A 27,850-nucleotide genomic window follows, 5' to 3' on the forward strand; every position below is an offset into this window, starting at 1 on the left:
AAAGAGAACAATCCAATCCATTGGGGCAGAGAATAGATATGCACCCTATAGGGAAATAGAAGGGTAACAAATGGACTGGTGGGGAGGGAAGTAGTACAAGGGAGGGAGAAGTTGGGGGGGTAATTTTAGAAAGACTACAGGGAAAATAAGGGGGCAATAAGAAGGTAGGAAGTAGAAAGGGAAGTAAAATAAGGGTGGGAACTAGGGGGACTGATTAAAAACAAACATTGGTGTAGAAGGAAATATTGAAATAAGAAAAGGCAGGACCAGGAGTAGAAATCAAAATGCTGGGAAATACACAGCTAGTAATCATAACTCTGAATGTGAATGGAATGAACTCACCCATAAAATGCAAGTGAATAGCAGAATGGATTAGAATCCAAAGCCCTACCATATGCTGTCTGCAAGAAAGACTCATGAGGAAGGTAGATAAGCATAGGGTGAAAGTAAGAGGATGGAGCCAAATCTATTGGGCATCAATTGATAAAATGAAGGCAGGAGTCACAATCATGATATCTGACAAACCCAAAGTAAAAATAAATCTAGTTAAAAGAGATAGGGAAGGTAATTACATCCTGATAAAAGGCAGTATAGACAATGAGGAAATATCTGTATTCAACATGTATGCACCAAATGGCATAGCATCCAAATTTCTAAAGGAAAAACTAGAGGAGCTCAGGGATGAAATAGATAGAAAAACTATACTAGTGGGAGACCTGAACCTTCCTCTATCAGAACTAGATAAATCAAACCGAAAAATAAATAAGAAAGAGGTAAGAAGGTAAGAGAAGTGAATGAAATCTTAGAAAAATTAGAGTTAGTAGACATATGGAGAAAAATAAATAGGGACAAAAAGGAATATACCTTCTTTTCAGCAGCACATGGTACATTCACAAAAATTGACCATGTATTAGGGCATAAAAACATTGAGAACAAGTGCAAAAGAGAAGAAATAATGAATGCAACCTTCTTAGATCACAATGCAATGAAAATATTAATTAATAAGTGTACATGGAGAGTTAAATAAAAAATTAATTGGAAATTAAACAATACGATTCTCAAAACAGGTTAGTTAAAGAACAAATCATAGAAACAATTAATAACTTCATTGAAGAAAATGACAATGATGAGATTGCCTTTCAAAACCTATGGGATGCAGCCAAAGCAGTACTCAGGAGGAAATTTATATCCTTGAGTTCATATATTAACAAATTAAGAAGGGTAGAGGTCAATGAATTGTGCATGCAAATTAAAAAACTAGAAAGTGAACAAATTAAAAATCCTTAGATGAAGACTAAATTAGAGATTCTAAAAATCAAAGGAGAAATTAATAAAATTGAAAGTCAAAGAACTATTTATTTAATAAATAAGACTAGAAGCTGGTACTTCGAAAAAACAAATAAAATAGACAAAGTACTAGTCAATCTAATTAAAAAAAGGAAAGAAAAAAACCAAATTGACAGTATCCAAGATGAAAAGGGAGACCTCACTTCTAATGAAGAGGAAACTAAGGCAATCATTAAAAACTACTATTCCAAATTATATGGAAACAAATATGGCAATATAGGTGAAATGAATGAATACTTACAAAAATATAAAATGCCTAGACTAACAGAGGAAGAAATAAATTACCTAATCAACCCTATATCAGAAAACGAAATTGAACAAGTCATCAAAGAACTCCCTAAGAAAAAATCCCCAGGTCCAGATGGATTCACAAATGAATTCTATCAAACATTCAAAGAACAACTAATCCCAATCTTATACAAACTATTTGACAGAATAAGCAAAGAAGGAGTTCTACCAAATTCATTTTACAACACAAACATGGTACTGATCCCAAAGCCAGGCAGGTCAAAAACAGAGAAAGAAAACTATAGACCAATTTCCTTAATGAATATAGATGCAAAAATCTTAAATAGGATACTAGCAAAAAGACTCCAGAAAGTCATCAGAAGGGTTATCCACTATGACCAGGTAGGATTCATACTAGGAATGCAAGGATGGTTCAATATTAGGAAAACCATCCACATAATTGACCATATTAACAAGTAAACTGACAAAAATCACATTATTATCTCAATAGATGCAGAAAAAGCCTATGATAAAATACAACACCCATTCCTATTGAAAACACTAGAAAGTATAGGAATAGAAGGGCCTTTCCTAAAAATAATAAACAATATATATCTAAAACCATCAGCAAACATCATTTGCAATGGGGATAAAGTAGAAGCCTTCCCAATAAGATCAGGAGTGAAACAAGGATGCCCATTATCACCTCTATTATTTAACATTGTACTAGAAACAATAGCAGTAGAAATTAAAGAAGAAAAAAAAATTGAAGAGATTAAAATTGGCAATGAGGAGACCAAGCTATCATTCTTTGCAGATGATATGATGGTTTACTTAAAGAATCCTAGAGAGAGAATCAACCAAAATCTAGTCGAAATAATCAACAACTTTAGCAAAGTTGCAGGATACAAAATAAACCCACATAAGTCATCAGCATTTTTATATATCTCTAATCCATCTCAGTAGCAAGAATTAGAAACAGAAATTCCATTTAAAATCACTCTAGACAATATAAAATACTTAGGAATCTATCTCCCAAGACAAACACAGGAACTATATGAACACAACTACAAAACACTCTCCACACAATTAAAACTAGATCTAAACAATTGGAAAAACATTGATTGCTTATGGGTGGGATGAGCTAACATAATAAAAATGACAATCCTACCCAAATTAATTTACATATCTAGTGCCATACCTATTGAACTACCAAAAAACTTCTTTACAGAATTAGAAAAAAACATAACAAAGTTCATTTCGAAGAACAAAAGATCAAGGATATCCAGGGAAATCATGAAAAAAAAATGCAAAGGAAAGGAGGACTTTCAGTCCCAGATCTCAAACTATACTATAAAGCAGTAATCATCAAAACAATTTGGTATTGGCTAAGAGACAGAAAGGAGGATCAGTGGAATAAACTTGGGGTAAATGACTTCAGCAGGATAGTCTATGATAAACCCAAAGATCCCAGTTTTGGGGACCAAAACCCATGTTTTGATAAAAACTGCTAGGAAAATTGGAAGAAAGTATGGGAGAGATTATGTTTGGATCAACATTTCACATCCTACACCAAGATAAACTCAGAATGGATGAACAACCTGAATATAAAGAAGGAAACTATAAGCAAATTAGGTGAACACAGAATAGTATACTTATCAGATCTTTGGGAAAGGAAAGACTTTAAAACCAAGCAAGAGCTAGAAAAAAAATCTCAAATTATAAAATCAATAATTTTTATTACATCAAATTAAAAGTTTTTGTACAAACAAAGCTAATGCATTCAAAATTAGAAGGGAAGCAACAAATTGGGAAACAATCTTCATTACAAAAACCTCTGACAAAGGTCTAATTACTCAGATTTTTAAAGAACTAAACCAGTTGTACAAAAAATCAAGCCATTCTCCAATTGAAAAATGGGCAAGGCACATGAATAGGCAATTTTCAGTTAAAGAAATCAAAACTATTAATAAGCACATGAAAAAGTGCTCTAAATCTCTTATAATCAGAGAAATGCAAATAAAAACAACTCTGAGGTATTACCTCACACCTAGCAGATTGGCTAACATGACAGCAAAGGAAAGTAATGAATGTTGGAGGGGATGTGCAAAGTTGGGACATTAATTCATTGCTGGTGGAGCTGTGAATTGATCCAACCATTCTGGAGGGCAATTTGGAACTATGCCCAAAGGGCTGTAAAAGACTGTCTGCCCTTTGATCCAGGCATAGCACTGCTGGGTTTGTACCCCAAAGAGATAATAAAGTAAAAGACAAGAATATTCATAGCTGCGCTCTTTGTGGTGGCCAAAAATTGGAAAACGAGGGGATGCCCATCAATTGGGGAATGGTTGAACAAATTGTGGTATATGTTGGTGATGAAATACTATTGTGCTCAAAGGAATAATAAAGGGGAGGAATTCCATGGGGACTGGAGCAACCTCCAGGAAGTGATGCAGAGTGAGAGGAGCAGTGCCAGGAAAACATTGTACACAGAGACTGAGACACTGTGATACAATCGAACGTAATGGACTTCTCCATTAATGGCAATGCAATGTCCCTGAACAATATGCAGGGATCTATGAGAAAAAACACTATCCTGAAGCAGAGGACAAACTATGGGAGTAAAAACACTGAGGAAAAACAACTGCTTAACTATAGGAGCCAAGGGGATATGATTGAGGAGAGATGCTAAATGAGCACCCTAATGCAAATACCAACAACAAGGAAATGGGTTCTGTAAAGATTAAAATTTAGGGGAGATGGGGAGACTGAGGCATCTGAAACAGGTAGAAATTAGTTTCTCTCTGCAAGGAGTATTATATTTTTTAGAGGTTTATTAAAGGTTAAAGATTAAAGAATATACAAGTAAGAAACATGTGCCTAGGCCTGAGGCCTAGACAAAATAACCTCACATCATGCAAGAGCCCGCCTGCTCCAAAACGGAAGTCCAAAAAGAGCCAAGAGAGAGAGAGCCCTCAAAAGCCTTTGAATCAGCTTAAATACCTTCTCCATCTGGGCCCAGGTGAGATTACAAGGCATTCTGGGGAAGTGGAGCAAAGGCTCATGGGGATTGTAGTCCTGTATTTGAGTCTATTTTTTACAATTCCCTGTGTGATCATTTTTGGAAAAATTAATTTTTCCCCAAAAGGATCATAAAAACATAATCAACTTAAAAGATTACAATTATGTGAGGATAAGAGAAAAAAGAATAAAACCAATAATTGCTGGACACATTGACAAAAAGCCGTTAGGTGGCAGTCCCCTTTGGCATGAAAGTATACATACAAATAAATGTTCAATCAACCACACCCAAAGTTCAATTTGATCTTGTGCAGCTTGTGGTCTGGAGGCTTCTTCATGGTGGCTTCTCCAACAGTTCAGTTCTGGATTCAGAGAGGTAGCATCTTCTTTACCTAAAATTCTTCTCAAAAGGAATTTAAACTTTGCAATTTAAATAATATTTTTTTTACATTTCCCTGTGTTGTGGGTGATTGAAAAATACAGAATCAGTTAGGGATGCATGGCTGAGGTATGAGGTATATGAATCAATTGGCAAGAGAAATTAAAAAGACATCAGAAAAATCAAAAAGAAAAGAAAAATTTCTGGATGAAAATATAGACTATCAAAGTCTTATGTGTAAAAATTCCAAGTAAAAGAAAATAAATCTATAACAGGTCCTTGAATCAGGGCCCAATCAAAATGATCTAAGCAATGATGCATTTACCCAGTCAGTAGCCAGGACTACAGAAAGTTACCACACTATGAGAGGCAGAAAAGAAAGGGACCAGATTATAGAAGCCAAGTAGGAGCCAAGGTTTTGGGGATACTCGTCTGTGAGTATCTTCAGGGTGAGTGTGGATACAAGGAAAGCCTATGTCTTAACACATGTTAAACATAGTAACCTCGAGTTTTCACACTAGGTTCAAGACCTTTGTATTGGCCTAGAAGTGCATCAATCCATCCTGGATTGGCTTTTCTTTGGCTTTGTGCAATGGCTCTTGTGTGTATATCTTGTCCTGGAATCAGACAGAATCATTAAGCAAAGTCCCATAATTTATTTAAATAACTAGTGGCATCGTTTTTATAGTCACAAGCTTTTTAGGGCATGCATTAGCAAATGTATTTCAAACTTGTAGCACTGAAAAGTCACAAAGTTAAAGAAAATCTTAATGCTGGTGACATGTGCTTCAAATATAAAAAGGAGAGAAAAAATAATTAAAAAAAACTGAAAAAGTATATTGCACATGCAGGAAAATATATATTAATAAAAGAGCTTAAAAATATAGCTTATAATCATTGACATTTTGTGTCAGTGAAGAAAATATAAAATGCAAGACTTTCTCACCAAAAATGAGATCCATTTCCTCTTAATATCTGGCCATGATCACTGTGAGTAGAAGGCAAATGAATTGAACAAGGTTAACAATTTTTCATTTTTAAAAATACAGTAGTACAAATATGTAGTATCAATATCCCCAAAATTCTCAATAGCCCAATTAATTACAATAGCAAACAAACACACTTTCATATTTCACATAAGTTGCTGTATGACATTTTAAAACCTATGAATTGATGGACATTTGTCACAATTTTTACAAACAGAGCAATCCTTCAACCTTGGTATTTAAACATTTTTTAAAACAAAGTAAAACTCATCTTGGGTTTAGAACATAATCAAGAAATCTATATATCATTCTGGTAGAAGTAAAATAGTGAGCTGAAGAGCATAAATAAAGGGGTGCTCCTTTTGGAGGCTTATAGGGATACAAATGCCCTGAGATTAACTGCCCAACTTCCATTCACATGTGGGAAGGTTGGGGGCTTATAAAATGTATTTCACTTCAGCTAATGGGCCTTATCTCGTGGTAGAGGCAGGCAAAAATAACCAGATTGTTAAAAAAAATTCCAAAAATCATATTTTAAAAACCCTTAAAATCAAATCATTTGAGGTATTTAGCACATTAAAATTCTAAAGGTTGTTAATACAATTATAACCAGTTCTGAAGTCCATCTATCCTCGGCAAAATAGAAAAAGCTGTTTTTTCATATATGGGCTTATTCAATAATATTTGTTCAATAGTTATAGGGGAAAAACAACAGAATTTCAAAACTCAGTACATTCAAAATAAATCAATCAACCTTCAGTTCAAGCAGAATAATATTGAGTCCAGTAATATAAGAACTTAAAATCACAAAGTTAAACCATAACAAAAAATGCAATAGAATACAGAGATTTTTATAAACCATTGGAGTCTGAAATGCCTTAGAATATAGCCTTTAGTCTCTTCAAAGTTCCTTGGGTGTATTTATCCATTTAAATGTCTATTGTCCGAAGGCAGAGTAGTAAGGGCTAGGCAATGGGGTTCAAGGGACCCATCCAGGGCCCCATAGCTGGGGAGTATCTGAGGCCAGATTTTAACTAGAGACCTCCCATCTCTGGGCTTGGCTCCCAGTTCGATGGGCCACCCATTTTCCCCTTCAAAGTTAGTTGAATCTTCTCCCTGACAGGCAGGTGAAGTTAATGCTATTACCAGAACAGTCAAAAATCCTTTTAAACAGCCCATTGCTTTTTAGGTTTCTATTTGAAAAGATCTGTTTCTTCTCTCTAGTCTTTTCTCTCTTTCCCCTCTCTGATACCCCTGTGGCCAATACCCCCAGCCACTTGGAGGCTTAGCCTAAGGGAAAATTACCCGTTCTCCTTTCCCTCTTGTCTCTCTCCTCTGCCCGCGTGGCCAATACTGTTACCAGCTGGTCGCAATGAGTCCTGAGCGATCTGCTTCAAGGATCTGGGTGATGAGCCGGCTGGGGTCACGCTCATGGGTCTGGGGCTCAGAAATAGGCAGGCAGCGGGCCGGTGAGAGGCCAGGAGCAGGAGCGGCTGCGGGGGTGGGCAAGGCCGGGACCAGGTACCAGGTGAGGACAATTGAGGCTGCAGGCTGCAGGCTGCAGGCAGGAAGCGACGGGGCCGAGCCAGGTGGGGTGGGCAGCAAACGCAACAGGTCCGGAGCCTGTAGCAACTTTGCAAGGGTTGAAAACCTTGGCCAGAGAGATATGGCTCAAAAAAATTTTTTTTCGAAGTACTAGATATTAAAAGTTGAACTAAAGATCAGAAAAGAATTCAGAAGATTGAGTTTTTTTTTCCCATTAGGTCACCAAACTGTAAGATTAAAATTTAGGGGAGACGGGGAGACTGAGGCAGGTAGAAATTAGTTTCTCTCTGCAAGGAGTATTATATTTTTTAGAGGTTTATTAAAAGTTAAAGATTAAAGAATATACAAGTAAGAAACATGTGCCTAGGCCTGAGGCCTAGACAAAATAACCTCACATCACGCAAGAGACCGCTTGCTCCAAAATGGAAGTCCAAAAAGAGCCGAGAGAGAGAGCCCTCAAAAGCCTTTGAATCAGCTTAAATACCTTCTCCATCTGGGCCCAGGTGAGATTACAAGGCATTCTGGGGAAGTGGAGCAAAGGCTCATGGGGATTGTAGTCCTGTATTCGAGTCTATTTTTTACAGTTCAGAGCAAGGACACATGTGATACCCAGAAGAATTGCCCGTCGGCTAGGGAAGGGGTGGCGGGGGGTTGGGGGGAGGAAAAGAAAATGATCTGTTTCCAATGAACAATGTATGAAAATGACCAAATAAAATAATGTTTTAAAAACTAAAAAAAAGAAAAAAGAAATAAGAAATACCTAAAAAAATCTCCATAAAAACCTAGCTGACTTGGGTATTTTCATATTTGTGAATTTTTCCCATGGTGACCACTTATTTTTGATTTAATCAAGACACTAAAATTATCTTTACAGTTTGGCAATTCACAGTCTTGAAACTCACATTTTCGTGGTCACAGGTGGCAGTCAAGGTGCCACCTTGCCACCTATGCCACCACATAGGTTTCCATGGTGGGGCCAGAATACCATGGCCTTAGACTTAGTCATTCATTATGTTGTGTGTAACACTATCTCTACAAAGAAGCTGGGGCTTGTTTGTTGGGGAAGAGGGCAACCACAGGTCTGCCAAATTGAGTCTGAAAGGAAATATATGCAATTTTTCAAAATGCAGGAGAGAGCAGAGAAACAAGGGAATACAAAAGTAGAGCTGGAAATCAAAACTAAGGGCAAAAGCAGTAAATCAGGAAGATGGAAACAAGCAGGTCAGGAGAAAGGTTCCTGAGCAAAAAAGCTTACAGCAATTTGTTGTATTCAACTGTAGGCTTTAGTTTAGGAAGCCAAAGCTAGCCCAGGCTCCCCAAGGGATCTGCCTATGTGAATTGTGCTCTATTTTCTCCTTGGTTTCTTGAATGGGAAGCAGCTATGTTAGGGCTTGTCATAGAAGGAAGGGTTAGGTGGAATGCATAATTGATTTTCAAGCACCTCAAAGCTGAGAAGACCTGTTTGTTGTTGTGAATTTCAAAACTACTCAACCCTGTTCAAACCATTCTTTAGAGGATGGGATTTGGCTATTTCCTGATCAATAACAATAGAGATACTTGGAATGACAGAATAAGGTCTTGAAACTACAATCTCCACCCTACTCAAGGTAACAGAATTTAGAAAGGGCTGCAGCAAAAGCTCAAGATTTAATTATTTGAGAATATGGCCTTCAACAGACAAGTGCAAAGGGGACGGACTTCTGGGTGGTCCTGGGTTAAGCTAGAGCCACCATTGGCACAGGTGAGACACAGGAAGTGAGGTAGAGGATAGCTGAGGAGGGCTTCCTTCTTCCTGTGTGGAGGAGAGGGGGGTTGTTGGAGCCTGGTGCTTGGAGTGGAGGCCCTCAGACTGTTTCTCTATTTTGGTCATGTGAGTGATAGGGACTGATCTCTTTTCTTTGCCTCGGCTATCTAAGGCCTTGGGCCTTTGGCCCAGCCTAAGAAGAGGGGGTATTTAAGCCCTATTCCCTTCTCTCCCCTTTCTCTCTCTCTATCTCTATCTCTAATTCCTTTCTTCCTCCTGTTTGTAATTAAACTCCATAAAAGGTTGACGGCTGACTTGAGTTTTCATTTGGGAATTACATAGCTGAATTCCTTGGTGACCTTAAATTAATATATATCAGTCTTTTAAAGTGATTTCCATATCACATTGTTTAATCATTTCATTTGTGTCCTACTCTTTATGATCCCATTTGGAGTTTTCTTTGCAGAGCAGGAGTGGCTTGCCATTTCCTTTTCTAGCTCAGTTTACAGATGAAGAAACTGATGCAAATAGCGTTAAGTGACTTACCCAAAATCATACAGCCTATACCTGTAGGTGGCACAGTAGATAGAATGTTGGTCTTAAAGTAAGGTAGTATTCAGTTAAAATCCTGTCTGATTATGTCACCCTAGGCAAGTCACTTAATGTCTCTAAGCTTCAGTTTTTTAAATTTGTAAAATGGGGATACTAATAGTAACTGTGTCAAAGGATTATTGTCAAGCTAAACATATAAAGCATTTTTACAAACCTTAAGTCTTATATTAATACTATTATCTTAATAAAAAGAAGCATGGTGTCCAAAGTGAGTCATAGTCCTATCTTATTATGCTCTATTCAGATCATATCTGAACTCATATTTTCAGTTCTTGATGGTATATTTTAGAAATGACAATGACAAAATGGACTTTTTTTAGAGGAAATTGACTTGGGTAGAGAGGAACCCCAAACTCACATCATAAAAGGATTAATTAAAGGAATTGAGGATGCTTAACTAGGACAGGATTTGGTACATGATCTTTGTCTTCAGACTATTTAAAAGGGTTGCCATGTGAAAAAGTGATTAGATTTTTCTCTTTGGTTCCAGGGGAAGAATTAAGATGCCTAGGCAGAAATTATAGGGAAGAAGATTTCAGCTTTGTAAATGGAAAAATTTCCTCACAATTCTAGTTGTATAAAATAGAATGAACTTCCTTGAGAGGCAGTAAATTCCTTTTCATTGGAGCTCATCGAGCAGGACTATCATTTGTCAGGAATGTTGCTTTATTGTTTAGGAACAGGTTAGGATAGGTGACTTCTGAGATCTCTTTTAAATAAAAAAATTGAGAGATTTAAAAAAAAATGATAGCTTTTATTTGTATAGCACTTATTTCCTGTGATATTTCTCCTCTTACCCCTTTATCCCCATCCTTTATAACAATGAATGAAGGAAAGATTCAAGAACACCAAAAAAGTTTCATCCTTTACAGTCTCTTTCCCCTTAAGGTTCCCACTCTATAGAGCAATATTTTCATTCTGAATAAGTCATTTTGATAGGGAGTCAAAGGACCTAGGCTCTTAACCCAGCTTTGGTACCAACTAAATGTTTGAACTGTGAACACATCACCTTAAATCATCATCATCATCATCATCATATCTGATACATATATTTAGCATGTTCAAAAGGCCATTAAAACTTAAAACTGGTTAAAACTTCTGAGACTCTGAAAAGTTTTTAAAGATATGTAAAATGCTTAATATATAATATCTCATTTAAGCCTTACAATAAAGTAACTATTGCAGGTGATATTATCCATATTTTACAGAGAAGAAAACCAAGGTTGAGAGAAGTTAAATAATTTATTCATGGAAGCACTAGTTAGTAGGTGTTAGAAGAAGATTCAGGCCCAAATCTTTCTTACCCCTAGTTCAGTATTTTATCCACTATGCCACCTTGCCTTATACTGCCTCATTTCACTCACAGTTTTCTTATCTAGAAAGTGAGGGGTTTGAATTTCATGATTTCCCAAGACCCTAACAGGTCTATGATTATATGCAATGGAATATAAAGCTATATGTCAAATGTCCAGTTCATTTAATATTTCAATATTCATCTAATAATTAAATATTTGATCTTATTGATATTGATATTCCTTAATGGTTACTGATCACAGCCCATCCATGTTTTCTCAAGTGGTATGATTCTTACCCATTTACTTTTATTAACTCTCTATAGAAGTTCTGCTCTTTTTTCCCTGATAATGTGTTAATTTTTCTGTCATTGGACAAACATATCACATTAGAATACTGACTGTTAAGTTAATTTTCAAAGACAACCTAAAAATTGTATTATTATTAACAGCCAAAACCTATTTTCCCTAATCTTTCTTTGTCAGTATGTAAGGAAAGAGGAATAACAACTGGCCTGAGGGGCTTTAAATGTTTTTCTTTTTTTCATTGATCACCAAGGTCAAAGGATTTATCCCCTAATTGGATGACTTACCTCTTGGTGATTTTTCCAATCTTAGCTAGATTGATCCTTTATTAGAAGCCACAGCCTCTCCTTAGGACCAAATAGTCATCCCATCTTGGTTGGATGTGCCAAACTTATACCCCTTAGGAGCCTAGATGTGCCTCTATGTCACCATCAGGGGACACAGTGGGACATAGTAGGACTTTAGTGGAGATGTCCTTCCCTTCAACTCTTTATTTCCATTTATACTCTGGTTGGAGTGGATTAGAGGTTAGAGATTAAGGAATGTACAGAGTTGGCTGGTGGAAGAACTCTGAGAAGAGGAATAAACCTTAAGAGACAATGCTATAATATGTTTCTTCTGATCCATGGCCTCAATGTTCTTCATGACCCGCTCTCAACATACACTTGCATCTTTTTCTATAATATTTTATAGTATTCTATAGTATTGGTATTTTACCAATGGTCTTTGTCTCAACACTTTGGCATATCTTGATCAGAAGAATGATTTAAGTTTGTTTGTGTTTGTGAATCTTATAGGTAAAAACTATTCATCTCAATTTCTGAGTCCTCTAATATAATCTTGTATTTCCTTGCTAGGCCAATCAAGAGATAGATGTATTGTTGTTGCTCATCCTTTGTTTTTTGAAGAGGACAATGATGCCACAGGATGATATCTTGATTTGCCAATTGAATTTGATTTAAGTGAAGCAGAGTTGCACAATGTCATTAGCCTCACTCTTCTAGAGTCATTGAAGACTAGTGGCAAAACAAAAGTCAGGACAACTTATGAATGACTGACCTCAGCATCTTTGATGTCTCACCAAGCTCTAAGTCCTTCACAGAGCCTGCTTCTTCTGCCTTTATGGCCATCGGAATAAATTGTTCTCATGTGCCCATTCTATCAGGGCAGGTTTTCACATTCTTGTTATAGACATCCCCTTAATTCATTGATGAGTTTGAGGCCTGTAAATTATCCTCATCTTTAGCCTACCTGCCAAGATGGCTTTATTGGGGTGTGGCCACTACACATACTACAGTTTCTTGGAGCCACAAGTGAGAATTGGGTGTCCAAGAGATATATAGAATTAATTCCAAAGGCATTTAATTAAGACATGAAGCAATGCAACTAACAAAGAAGATAATCAAGTGCTAAAATAATCCTGGCATTCAGATCCCAGGAGCATAAGCTGGGATGTCTGATTCTTATTTATTTTCCCCCCAAATTTTATATGTCTAGACAAATATTTCAGGCTATTGATTTTTGCTAGTTTCTTTATATGGATTACATTTTTCTATCTTCAAATGTGCTTATCCTCAGTCTATATCTAATTTTTTCAAATTTCTTAACTTTTCATATATTACCTATTAATTATGGTCTTCTCTTAGTAATGTTAAAATGTTTAATGCTCATGCATTGTAAATGTAGTCTTTCCCTTTGAATGATGCTAGAAATGATTAGTCCTGAGGACATTCACTACCCCTAAGAAAAGGTACTGTTTCCTCTGGAATAAATCTCTTGTTCCAAGAGCATAAAATTTCACATAGAAAAATAACCAGAAAGTATTTTTTTATCCTTAGTGTTACCCCTGCATTGAAAAGCTACTTGAACAGTATGTTCATAGACAGATACAAAGTAAGATAAAGAGCTGTCACTCACTTTCTTGTATTCTTTCAGTCTCTCAAGAAGTTGGGTAGCTAATTTTGAGTAGATTGTCACTGTGTGGTTTTAAGAGAAGGTCAAGTCAAAGAAAGAGAAAAAATACATTTACTTAAAACAATGTTTTTCATAAACTAGCTACTTTATTTGAATATTGGTCAAATGGTCTTCATTTTCAGAGCAAAGAGCTAGGATTTTTTTTTTTACTTTGCAGCCTGACAAAAGACAATGAAGCCTGTTTTGAAAGCTGTTTGTAAGCCTAGAATTAAATGTTGCAGCACTGGGGTAATGTTTTTATTTCAGCACTACTTATGCTTATTATGGTCAGTTATATCCTCCTCCTATTTTTCTTGTAGATATCTTGGGATATTTTCCCCTTTGCACCCCCACTTCCTTTTCTTATTTTTCTTTTTCTGCCTTAAAGCAAAAATGACACCTCTAAATTAGGATGAGAAGCTAAAGTTTGATTTTCATCAGACTTGCTATAGCTAGGCAATAAGCAATTGTCTTATAGTCATAAAAAGATATAGTGATCAGGATTTCCTAGCTATCAAACCTGAAGTCTTTATATTAGCCTCATGTTAATTAGTTACTAGGAAATAAGACACTTTGGACACCTTTTCTTTCAGCAAGTACTTTTTCTCCAAGGGTAAGAAAAAAATTCAGGGACTAAGGAGTCATAATCAGCATCACACAAGATTTAGTAGCTCTGACTTAAAAAAATAAAGAGCTTGGAATACCATATTCCCCAAGGGGAAAAAAGCTAATGACTTCTAATTATGAATAATGTACATAACAAAACTGAGTATAGTTCTACTCAATAGGGGGAAAATGGACCTTTAATGAAAAAGAAGACCCTCCAACATTCTGGATAAAAAGGCAAGAACTACAAAGAAACATTTATATATAACCCAGGAATCAAAAGAAACTAAGAAATAAACATAAGCAAACAATTACAAGAAACTAGACAAGAATAGACAATTTACATTATTATGTGGAGAGAGGATACCTATATCCCAGTAGAACTCTATCACCATGGTCATAAAAGGAGTCTGATTAGACAGGACCTGGGAGTGGTTCTATCAAATTTTAATGATGTAAAATGTAACTGATAACCAGAACAACTTTTGGATCAGACAGCTTGGTCTAGGTAAGTTCCCAATTTTCCCCAAAAAGGCCCCCAGAAAAGAGTATACACTCTTCAGACCCAGACAATCATGGTATCCCCCTCAGAGGGTCTTGGCCTCATATTAGTAGAGAACAGTTGAAGAGTGGGCAATTCAGACCAAAGAACTTTTGAGAAGCTTAAAAAGGATCACGGGCCACATGAATCAAAAGAAAGAAAGTTATTTACTGGAATAATAAAGCACACTCTTCTTAAAAGAGGAGTGAAAGTGAGCAAAGCTCAGATAACTAAGTTCTTAGATTTTATTCAGATCTTCAGTCCATGGTTCCCTGATGAAGGTACAATTGATTTACACACTTGGGAATGCATTGGACTTGATTTAAAAGCATACTATAATGACAATGGACCAGAACAGATCCCTGCAGAAACCTTCTCCCTTTGGTCTCTCTTTAGAGATGCTTTAGATCCAACCCATGAGGCTATGCGCCTTGGGCAGACTCTTCTCCAACCTGTCTGCCACAGAAAAAAACATCTCTATTGTCTGGGAAAAGAATCCAAAGCCCAAGTCTTTAGAATTGCAGAATCAGGACACAGCTCAGGAGGAGAGGGCGCAGAGACACTGATATCTCAGAAGAGGAAGATTTGTTAGAAAATCAGGCTGCCAAATATAAAAACCAGGACTGGGAATTTCCCATTCAGTGCAGACCACCTCCAACAGCCCCTCCTCCCCCAAAGCATTCTTATTCACCCAAAGGAGGGGGAAGCAAGTGGAGAGGAATGTGGCTTCCCATGCCTCCTCCCAACAGCATGGGTTTTCAAGGAGCAGTGGAGAATAACCATAGAGAAGGGGATTTCTCTTTCTGTCTCCCCATAACCTACTCCGGAGAGGAATCAGAGGATGAGGAACCTAGATGGGAAGCACTCCCATATAAAATGCTTAAGGAGATTAAAACAGCTTGTGCCTCATATAGTTCCACTTCACCATTCACCCTAACCTTGGTAGAGACCCTAGCAGGGAAGTGGATGACTCCAGGAGACTGGATACAAGGGGCCAAAGAATGCCTTACTGGAGGGAACTATCTTTCATGGAAAGCTGAGTATGATGAGTTGGCAAAGAAAGAGGTGGCTCATAATAAGAAAAGGAGAAACAGAGTCACTAAAGAGATGCTAATGGGTGAGGAGTGTAAAATTGGCTCCTACTTGGCTTCTATAAACTAGTCCCTTTTCTGTCTTTCATAATGTGGCAACTTTCTGTAGTCCTGGCTACTGACTGGGTAAATGCTTAATTGCTTATATCATTTTAATTGAGCCCTGATTCAAGGACCTGTTATAGTTTTATTTTTCCTTACTTAGAATTTTTACACATAAGATTTTGATAGTATATATTTTCATCCAGAAATTATCTTTTTTTATTTGGATTTTTCTGATGTTTTTTTTTTTTTTAAATTTCTCTTGCCAATTGATTCATATACCTCATAACTTAACCATTCATCCCTATATGATCCCTGTGTTTTTCCATCACTGTCTTCAGGGGGTAATGTAAAATTATTATTATTCTAAATTGCAAAGTGTAAATTCCTTTTGAGAGTAATTTTAGGTTAAGAAACATGCTACCTCTCCGAATCCAGAAACTGAACTGTTTGGAGAAGACACCATGAAGATGCCTCCACAGACTACAAACTGTGCACAAGAAGATCAAGAATGAACTTTGAGTATGGTTGATTGAACATTTATTTGTATGTATACTTTCATGCCAAAGGGGACTGCTCCCTAACTGGCTTTTTGTCAATGCGTCTAGCAATCATTGGTTTTGTTCTCTTTTCCTCTTATCCTCAAATTATTGTAATTTCAAAGTTGGCATGTTTACAAGCCCCAGTGGAGAGACTAGTCTTCCTCGGGCCTCAGGGGGATTAACGTAAAATGGAGATTTGAACCCCAGATTTCAATCACCAGAAGTCCTTGGTACTTCCCAGAATTCCCTATAATCTCACCTGAGTCCCCACCTGGGCAAGATCACAATTTGTATTTAAACTGGCTATAATGCCTACTTCAGGCTCTCTCTTCCTCTACTCAGAGATGGCAAGATGTAGTGATTAAGATGTGAATGGGCTAATCAGCCCTAGACACGTGATTTATTATTTTGTATCCTTGATTTCTAATGATCTTAATAAACCTCATAAAATATAATATTTCTATTACTAGAAACTAATTTAACTGTTACAGGAGGAATAGACTAATTGCTCTGACCAAGTCAAACTACCAAAAAAGCTTTGTATCAGGTTACAACCTGTGCTTTGGAAGCCTGGAGAAAAATCCTGGTCTCTAAAGGACAGACCTCTGGGCTGGCTAATATTAAGCAAGGCTCTGAGGAAAAATATGTAGACTTTATGGACAGATTAATTCAACAAGTAAAATGTACAATTTTACAAGAGGATGCCAAAGATTTAATAATCTGCCAATTAGCATATGAAAATGCCAATTCCACCTGTCAGAGCATGCTTCAAAGTGTAAAAAGAACAGGAAGCATCAGTGACTTTGTAAAAACTTGTGAAGATTTCAATTCATCTTATGTTCAGGGCATGGCTATTACTGCAGCCCTTCAAGGCAAAACATATACTGAAATGCTAAAAAAATCAAAGAACAGGGAAAGAATGCTTTAAATGTGGAAAATTAGGGCATTTTAGCCCAGATTGCCCAGAAAATAACAACAGAAACCAACAGCTGACAACTGACCTCCCCAGAACTCAGTATGGGTGGTGCCACAAGGGATTTCATTAGTTGAAGGATTGTCTGTCAAAATACCACCTCAATGGTCACCTCCTCACTAGTAGGATCCCTCAAAATGGGCAGCAGGGAAACTGGCAAAGGGGCCCGCCTCAGGCATCACAAAACAAAGAGGCAGCTGTAGGATTCAGCCAGAAAAATCCATTTTACCCATAGCAATCAGCTCCCTATACCGAGCAACTCCCAGGATCGCAGGATTGGATCTCTGCTCAAGCACCAATCTCATACTAATCCCTGATTCTCCCCCATTGCAATTTCCATGGAAGTGAAGGACCCCCTACCCAAAGGGACAACAGGCCTCATTATGGGTAGGAGCTCTCTTTCCCTTCAGGGATTGATAGTGATTCCAGGGATTGTAGACTCAGACTCCCTATGTGAGATTCAAGTGATAGAACAAGCTCCACCTAGAACTGTATATTTAAAGGATAAAGAATTGCACAATTAATTCTTCTTCCCTATGTGCAAATTGAAAACCTTGTCCTTAAAACAATCAGAGAATAGGGAGGATTTGGATCCTCTAATTGGACATTTGGGGTTCAGAAAATAAAAAATTCCAGACCCATGAAAGATATTAAAATTAACCATAAAATATTAGAGGATTACTGGACACAGGAGCAGACTCAAGCTGTACTGTTACAGACAAAAGAGTGTTTGCCTTAAACTGTGACCGCGAAAATATGGTTTCAAATAAAAAATATAGTGGTCGCCATGGGAAAATTTCCAAATATTAAATATACCCAAGCCACCTGGGTTTTATAGAGATTTTTATTAATACAAATTAAGGAATTAATGAAAGGGAGAAAGAAAGAGGAAATAATGAGAAAAGGGCTAGGCCAGCCTAGACTTAAGCCTTAAGAGAGAGATCAGTCAGTCTTTAATCCACTCACCACAAGATTTGTTCCAAGCAAGATTCTAGTGTTCAGAGAGACCTACCAGTTCAGCTCCTCAGCTCAACTACGTTCAGCCACTGAGCCCTCCAATTCAGCTTTGGCAAGCTGACTTTTCCCCATTCAGAGGCCTTCTGGCCTCATTTTAAAGAGAATTTTCTCCTATGTCACCTCCCCTAAGTTTTCACATCTACCAATCACAGTAGACATTTTCCAAAGGACAGACCATTCTTAATTCACAACTGAGTAGACTAAACTTTTGAGTAATTCACACCTAAGTAGACTAAAACTTCACATCTCTTTTGTTAAGCTTGTCCCTTGCAAGTTTGCAAGTTGCCTGACCTTTTAGTGATTAATTTGACCTTCATAGGTACTTAGCATCCTTTTGTATTAGATCTAAAAATAGACCTAGCTTAAGGGCTTTTGCCTCACTATAAGTATGAGTTAAGTACTTTTTCATTGTTCAGTAAGAAGTTTACAACTTTATCTTCCCCAAAAGTATGTCTAAGTATGGGTGGAGTAATGTTAGAGTTCTCACATTCCTGACTAAGTCCCTTCATTATTTAAAATGGGGAATGGTCTTAACCAAATGTTCTTAGGTAGAGTCTGAGAATTTTTAACATTCACAAGTCTGAGAAATTTTAAGATTCACAATCCCCCCTGATGATCATTGGGAGACTAGTTTCCCCATTGATCATTTAACATAATCATCTTGTAATCCTAAACGCACTTCTAACTACACATGCATACAATATTCAATTTTCTAAGAGGAAATTAGAGTAGTGAGGGAGGAATAGAAAAGAAAGAAAGCAAAACCAATGTTATACTAGGCGCATTGACAGAAAGCCAAATTAGGGGCAGTACCTTTTGGCATAAAAAGTGTACATTTACAATAAATGGTCAATCAAACTTCAGTTCAATCAACCATATCCAAAGTTTATTCTTGATCTTCTTGATGTGGTGTGGGTTTTCTTGCATCTTTCTGCAACAGTTCATTCTCTGGATTTAGGAGTTAGCAAGCTTCTTCCTTGAAGATCTTTTCTTGAACAAAATCAAAATCTTGGCTTTTTATAAAAATACAAGCTCAAACAAAAAAATCAAAAATCTTGGATTTTAAATTAAAATACACTATAGAGGGGAAAGACTGGCCCCGAGCTTGGCCCACTAAAGACACCCCTTCCAATCTCATAGGCATTGGACAGGCCACTAATGTTACTCAAAGTTCTCAGATCTTAACCTGGCCTGATGGAAAATTATCAGGACAATTCTGCCCATATATAGTTCCTTCTCTCCCCCTAACTATATGGGGAAGAGACATCTTGTCACAAATGAAAGTCTCTCTTGTCACATCTAATGAGGAGAGCCAGACCCCCCTTGAGGAAGGACCTTTGTTTTTTTCATAGGGGCCACTGTCAGAAAAACTGCTGATTCCATAATTTGGAAAAATGATGAGCCTGTATGGATTGATCAGTGGCCCCTCCCAAAAGAGAAACTACAGGCTCTAGAGGAGTTAGTTCAAACACAATAAAAATTAGGGCACATAGAACCAAGCAATAGCCCATGGAATATACCTGTTTTTGTTATCAAGAAAAAATCTGACAAGTGCAGTGAATAACACCATGGTAACCATGGGAAGGCTCCAATCAGGGCTCCCAGTAGCCATTCCCAAAAGATATGAGATCATAGCAATTGATTTGCAGGATTGTTTTTTCACCATCCCCCTAGCTCCTCAGGATAGTCAGATTTGCATTTGGTGTACCCTCATTGAACTTGAAAAGGCCCTACCAGAAATACGTATGGCTAGTGTTGCCCCAGGGGTCCAAAAATTCTCCCACATTATGCCAAAAGTTTGTTGATCTAGCCCTAAACCTGGTGAGGAGGCAATTCCCATATGCTTACATTATTCATCATATGGACAACATCTTGCTGGCTCACCCTGACCATGCTAAGCTGCAGGAGATCATGGCCAGCGCTGTTAAAGCTTTGTCAAAGTATGGGTGAAAAAGGGCACCTGATCATTCATACTGAACTTCCCCTCAGATACTTAGGCTGTACTATTGAGAAAGCCAATCAAATCTCTCACCATAATTTACAATTAAGAACTGACCAACTCAGAACTTTAAATGACTTTCAAAAGCTATTAGGAGACATAAAGTGGGCTCATGCCTTTTTAAAAGTCACCATGGCAGATCTCAAACCTCTGTTAGAAATTCTAAAATGAAATCCCTCGCCCATCTCCCCTCGCGCTCTCACAGAAGAGGGGAGGAAAGCTCTGGCTCTGGTAAACCAAGCAATGAACAACCAAAAACTTCATCGCTTAGATTAGAACAAGCCCTGGACATTTATTAATAATACTTCCAATCTACATTCCCACTGGGTGTTTGTGGCAAAATGCCCCCCTCGAGTGGCTACATTTACCAAACTCTACTCGGAAAGTTATTTCCTCACATGTCATGCTAATTGCTGAATGGATTTTAAAAGGCTGTAGGAGGGGCAGAGAACTTTTTGGTGCAGATCCGTCCTCCATCATTACACCTCTAAATGCTGCACAAATCAATGATCTTTATGGCTATTCAACTGATTGACAGGTTTCTGTAGTAGGATATGCTGGGATCATTGGTTATCACATTCCTTCTAGCCCTCTCCTGAAGTTCTTAAAGAGACAAGCAATTATTTTTCCTTCAAGGTCATCCCTGAACCCACTCCCTTCTCCCCCTGCACCTATTGCTTTTAAAGATGGATCCTGCAGAACATTGTACACAGAGACAAACACACTGTGGTATCATCGAACGTAATGGACTTCTCCATTGGTGGTGGTGTAATGTCCCTGAACAACTTGCAGGGACCCAGCAGAAAAAAACACCATTCATAAGCAAAGGATAAACTATGGGAGTGGAAACACCGAGAAAAAGCAACTGCCTGAATACAGAGGTTGAGGGGACATGACAGAGGATAGACTCTAAATGAACACTCTAATGCAAATACTATCAACAAAGCAATGGGTTCAAATCAAGAAAACATCTAATGCCCAGTGGACTTACGCGTCGGCTATGGGGGGTGGGGGGGGGGAGGAAAAGAAAATGATCTATGTCTTTAACGAATAATGCTTGGAAATGATCAAATAAAATATATTTAAAAAAAATAAAAAAAATAAATAGAAAAAAAAAGATGGATCCTGCAATGGAAAAGCTGTTATAGTCATAAATAACCAGCCATTTGTACAGCAAACGAAAGAATTCTCTGTCCAACGTACAGAGATTGCAGCAGTTATTTTTGCCTTTCAGAAACTAGCCAATGTACCTTTTCACCTGTATTCTGATTCTCAGTATTTGGTCAAACTTTTTCCTCACATTGAAACAGCTAATTTACCTTCATCCAAAAGCTCTCTCCTTCCACTCCTATCAGAGCTCCAGAAGTTGATCCAAGTCCAAGACACCCCTTTCTACATTGGGTATGTCAGGCCCTATTCACAAGGGCAGCCACCTTGCTGATAGCCTAACCCATGCAGTCTTTACAGCTATAGAGGATGCTGAGGCCAGCCACAAAATACACCACCGGAACGCCTCTGCACTACGTCACCAATTTCATATAACCAGAGAGGCAGCCAGGACTATCGTTCGTAACTGTCCACATTGTCCTTTACATCTTCATTCTCCCAGCTACAGTGTAACCCCAGAGGCTCCCGACCAAATACCTTTGGCAGATGGACGTGACACACGTCCCCTCCTTTGGCCATTTATCTTATGTACGTCTCAATAGACACAATTTCTCATGTAATTATAGCCACAGATGATTATATGCTGCACATGTCTTCTCTTAATTTTACATACTCAGGATTATCCCATATGCCACCTTTATGCTTTACCATTGGGCCTGACCCAACTTCAAGCTGTCTGTCAGTAGATTTTTGCTCATATCTCACTGACTCTCTCAGCAAAGTCAATAAGAGACTTGGGTGGCTACTCCAAATGTTTTCCCCTGTTTTCTCAACTGATACATTTTTCATTCAGTTAACTCCTGAATGTCTCCCTGAAAATATCCCTGACTGTAAACAACTCTCAGACAAATATTGGCAATAAATTGATGAGGAGCATGGTTTTCCCGCTTGGAGAGAATGTGGATTCCCCCATAAGGGTGTCCAATATCCTATAATTGATGACTCATTCCACATCTTTGATTGGTCTTATGATTTTATCTTTCCTGAGGAACCAATATTCTGTCAGTATAATCTGGGGTGGCCCTCACCCCTTTTGGTCTTTCTTGAAAGCCCCCAGTCTTCCATCACTCATTTCTTTTTATGGAAACCGATTGCCTCACTTCCCCCTGCTATTTTGTTATGTCCCAACAACAAAAAAGACTTCAGATATGTTCACGCATGTGTTAAATCTTCCCATGTTTTGCTTATTCAAACAAACAAACAACAGTTTCTCCTCCTTACAACATGCATCTCCCACAACTTTTAAGATTTCTTGTTCAGGATGTATTTTGACAAACTGTATTGATCCATCTATTTCTGCAACCACCATATTTATTGTTAAACAATCACCGTTTATTATGCTCCCTGTGAACTTGACAACTGATTGGTATGATGATACAGGTGTTTATGCCTTACAACCAATTTCTAACAATCTAAGTCATCCTAAACATTTTATTGCAGCCTTAATTCTGGGCACAACTGCTCTTATTTCAGTAATTGCATCCTTGGCTACATCTACTACTGCTCTTGTTCAAACAGTCCACATTGCACAACATATAGACAATCTTTCTAAGAATGTTTCACTTGCTCTCTTAACCCAGGAACATATACATAAGGGGTTAGAGGCTTGTTTAAATGTCTTAGAAGAAGCCATCATTTATATTGGCAATCAATTATAGAATATAAAAGTGAGATTTAAATCCAAGTGCCATGCTGAGTACAAATGGATTTGTTTCTCCCCTTCCTCATAATCAATCAGATATTCATTGGGAGAATATACAACAACACATCTTTGGAATTTTGAACCACTCAGAATTTTCTATTGACCTGAAAACACTGCATAAACAAATTATGGATATTAGCCATTCCAGTACTTCCCTTTATTCAACCTCATCTATTGCAAACTCATTTTATGACAATGTTTCTTTCTATTTATCCCTTGTTCACACCCTTATTGGCTGTGGATTTGCTCTTGTCTTATTTTTTCTCATTCTTGTTTGCTTTCCAATTATTATCCGGTGCCTAGGATATATCAAGTCCAAATTGAGATGCAGTCGTTTACTTTAAAAAATAAAAAGGGAGGAGATGCTGGAAGCCATCATACCCTGACTGATTGACAAGGGCATGGTCTGAGGAAGGAAGGTCAGCAAAGTAGACCCCAGAATGAAGGCCCCCTGCTGATCCCTCTCTGTGACTTTTCTCCCCAAATTTTCCCCACTAGTAGTCTTGCTATGATTATTATTCTCTCCCCAATACAGGAGAAATAACATGAGAGCAAATACTTATAGGATCAATAAATATATACCCTACTTTAAGCCCCTAGGCTATTACCCGCAAAAGATTGCAATTACAGAATAAAAATCCAAAGATTACTGCCCATGACCCCTCCTTTCTCAAGTATAAGATACACTCCAAGGCCCTACAATAAATACTATAATGAATCTTGTCCTACAGTTACACACAGTTACCACACTCAAATGAATTTGTTGGAATAGAAGCCAAGCAGCATTGCTAGGCACTTCAAAGTAACACAAGAAAAACAGAACTTGCAAATTGAGGAAAACCCCAAAATTGGTCTGCCTAAAGTCCTCACACCTAGATACAAATATGTTTTGTTGTTCATCTCCCAAGCAATTATGATGGATAGTGAAAGCTGACCAAAAGCATAATGATCCTTTCAGCATGTCATGGGGTACTAACATACAAATGGCTTCATTCACGTTAATCATATCTATCACAGAGTGTTGTAGAAACCTAGTAAATGATCACAGAATTCTTTGTTGTAGTAACATCACAAGAGTGTTATTTAGGTGATTTGATAATATCCAATCAAACTGTAGAATGTCACATACGTAGAGAATTGATTATGTGTGTGTACCAAAAAAACCCTATATAATAAACATACCACAGTACTATGGCAGAGCACTGTGTGTAATGCCTGCATATGTGGACTGACTGCATGGTGTGTTTCATCTCATTTATCCGATCGTGATGTCACACTTGGGCAGGCAACCCTGGGTCCTCAGAGAGGCTGCTGGAAAGACCTCTGTAGGACCGTATGAAGCAAAAGGAAGGGGAATGTCTAGAAAAGAGATGATCCATTTTTAGAAAAGGTATCTTTGTTCTTCTTCTCACCAGATAATACTTCTGTCCTTTACAATGATTTAGTTATGGTCCTATCCAGAAGTGAGGGGATAAAGTATGTGAACTATGGCAAAGATGTATATTATCTTAAATTCCTACTTATTCTTTCCTCAATAAACTTCTAACTTATCCTTTCCTACCTACTTTTAGCATCTAATACCAGGCCTTCCAAAGGTCTAACCCAGGTTACTATCAGCCCATGTGACATTACCTGAAGACCTTTACTAGCCTTGTAGTAAGTGTGGGTTAGTGAGAAGAACTTTGGACTGTCAGGTGGCCACAGATCTAATCAGGACTGTGGTGCTAACGACATTTTTGGTCTCTGTTTTCATATTTATAAAATGAGAGGGCTGTATCTCCAAGGTCCCTTCTATCACTAAAATCCTATAATTTTATGAAATATAAAGTAAATCTCAACAGTATTTAGTAGACACAGCTAGATGATGCAGTGGACAGAGAGCTGAATCCAAATCAGGAAGACTTGAGTTCATATCCAACAACTCAAACAACTACTTCCTGTTTGTGATATTGGACACATTAGCCTGACTTTTTTCAACTATAAAATGGGAATAATAGTAATAGTATCTACCTTCTAGAGTTGTAGTGAGGATCAAATGAAATAATATTTATAAAGGGTTTAGCACAGTGTCTGATACATAGTAGACATTTAATAAATATTCTTACTTTCTTCCTTTCTGTTTAGTTGTTTTTTTTCTGTTGTATCTTTCCTTTTGTTGTTTAGTTGTTTTTCAGTTGTTTCTGACTTTTCGTGACCCCGTTTGGCATTTTCTTGGCAATGGTACTGGAATGGTTTGCATTTTCTTCTCAAATTCATTTCGCAGATGAGGAAACAGAGGCAAACAGGATTAAATGACTTGCCTAGGGTCATAAAACTAGTAATTATATCTGAGACCCCATTTGAACTCAGATCTTCCTACTCCAGACTCTTAGCTCTATCCACTATGTCACCTAACTGCCATGGAAATAACCACATAAAATAAAGCATAGCCCCATAAATAGCTGATATTAGAAGCCCAAGTAAGTACTAAGGTGTGACAGAGTGGAAAGAATGATGCATGTAAAGTTAGGGCATCTGGATCTGAATGCCAGATCTTCCATTTAGCATCTTTGTGACCTTCGGTAAAGCATTGTCTCTGGGTCTCAGTTTTCTCACTTGACTGATGAAGAGTTCTCAGCACCTGACCTTTAAGTTCTCTTCTAGCTCTAAAGCTATCCTGTGATCCTATGGCTTCATGATTTTGGACTATAGTTTCTTCCACAGAACACCCTTGGTCTTTCTTTATCAACTTATTTTCCTTTGTGTACAGAGATGAAAATGCTAATAAATCTTTGTTGAATGAATGAATACTAATCTCTGATACTGTAGCAATAGTGCTGATCAATTCATGCAAAGTGCATAGATTATTTAGTCTGCCACATTAAAACCAAGAATTTTAACCTTGGATCAGTATTTGTTTTCAATACTTAAAAAAAAATTTATCTTCCTGTACCAGCTTGTGCTTTCTGAGTCATCATCATGCATAATTCTAGGGACATAATTGCTTAATTGGTGTTTAATCATTTTTTTGCTTCAGCCCTTCAATGTCAAGGGGAAATTTATAGAACAAAAAACCCCCAGTGATCTCAATTGTAATTATATAAAGTTTTTCTTATGGAAATACCTGCTAAGTCTTTTTTTTTTTTTTGCAGGTAATTTAATGGCATTTCATTGTACTGAAATCACATAGAATGCCAGGAACTAGTGAGCTGTGAGTATTGAGGTTTAAACAATCACATTTAACAGCTGGGCTGAATCTATTTTACATTTTGGAATTTAGTTTTATCCTTTCCTTTGATTATACGATAGTGGATCCTAAGATACTGGGACACTGTAGTGGCTTAATTCTGAGACCAGAAATCCCGACCAAAGATAGATTCAATCTAATTCATATTTTACTGTAATTACTATTCTTTCAGACATACAACTTAGTTTGACTTGTCAGTGTTAGCTGAGATGGTGTGATGCTGACAATAATGAACTCTTGTACTAACAGTTGCAGAATGCTCCAAAGAGTTCACTTTTAATTTAAGCACAAGTTAAATGTACCATTAAAAAGCTGAATTACTGACATCATTGCTAACTCATTTGAGGTTCATTGCTTTTCAAATTGGTCTTTTCCTTGTATTGAACTGATAGTTACTGTACCTTACAATGGATCTCTGTAAGTTTTCTGGGGAAATACTTTTCAGGTTTCATAATTAAGGGAAGACCATACCATTGGGAGAGTGATCATTTATTATAATAATCTTCCCATCTCTGAACACATTTTCCTCAACAGTTTTAGAATATATCTAGGGACATGTGGGTAAATGTTTAACAACCAGCTCTCTAAAAAAATCCCTAAAACAACAACAACCCATGTTTATACAGTATACGTATAAATTTAATCAGCATTATTAATATTTTCTAGTGTTAAGATTAAAATATTCTGGAGACTGTATCTTAATTTATAATTATTTATTTAATAATAAAAAGTGGGCCAGAGAAAGAAAAGGCCACTAGCCATACATGCCTGACTGTTCCCTTAGCAAATGTCCTCTGAAAGCCCAACCTCAAAGCCCCAGTTTCTTCTCTGAAAAACTTATGTTCTTCATCTTGTCTCTTTCCAGAGACCCTTTTATTGGAGGACTCCAACCTCACTCTAGGCACGATGTGGGTCTTCCTTGATGCCAACAAGTCATAGAGACCTTAAGAATGGCAGTAGAGTACTCATGCCCACCATTATCTTTTCTTTACCCAACTATTGTAAATAATTTGTTTAGAGATAAACAACAAGCTTTGTTTGTATTCTTCACCCAGTAAGAGGGTGAGGTAAGTTATAACTTCAAATTTAATATCAAAACTCTCCCTTTCCAAAATCCAAAATTTGTCTTGGGGTACCAAAGAAAGGGGTACAGGCTAGTGTTAAGTTTTCACACTAGTCTAGACAATCAATAGAACAATAAATCAAGTCCTGACTTGTAGGGTAGCATAATTCCAGAGATGTCAATGTTCACACTAAAAAATTAACAATGAGAGTCAGTGGGAGCTGTTTACAGCACAGTCCTGAATTTTGTAATCCAGTGTTTGTGAGCACAATGGTTATAGAAAATACATGATCAAATAGTCAAGACAATAGGATTACTGAATCTGTTATTTGGGAGAGATACCTTTAAGTCTAAATCCTACCCGTTCATGAATTTCTTCTACAGTATTTCCCTAAAGTGGTCATTCAGCTTCACTCAGATATCTCTAATAGGAGATGAACCCTACTTCTTGAGTTAGCCCATTCCACT

Source organism: Monodelphis domestica, chromosome 8 (assembly GCF_027887165.1).
Source record: "Monodelphis domestica isolate mMonDom1 chromosome 8, mMonDom1.pri, whole genome shotgun sequence".
NCBI lineage: Eukaryota > Metazoa > Chordata > Mammalia > Didelphimorphia > Didelphidae > Monodelphis > Monodelphis domestica.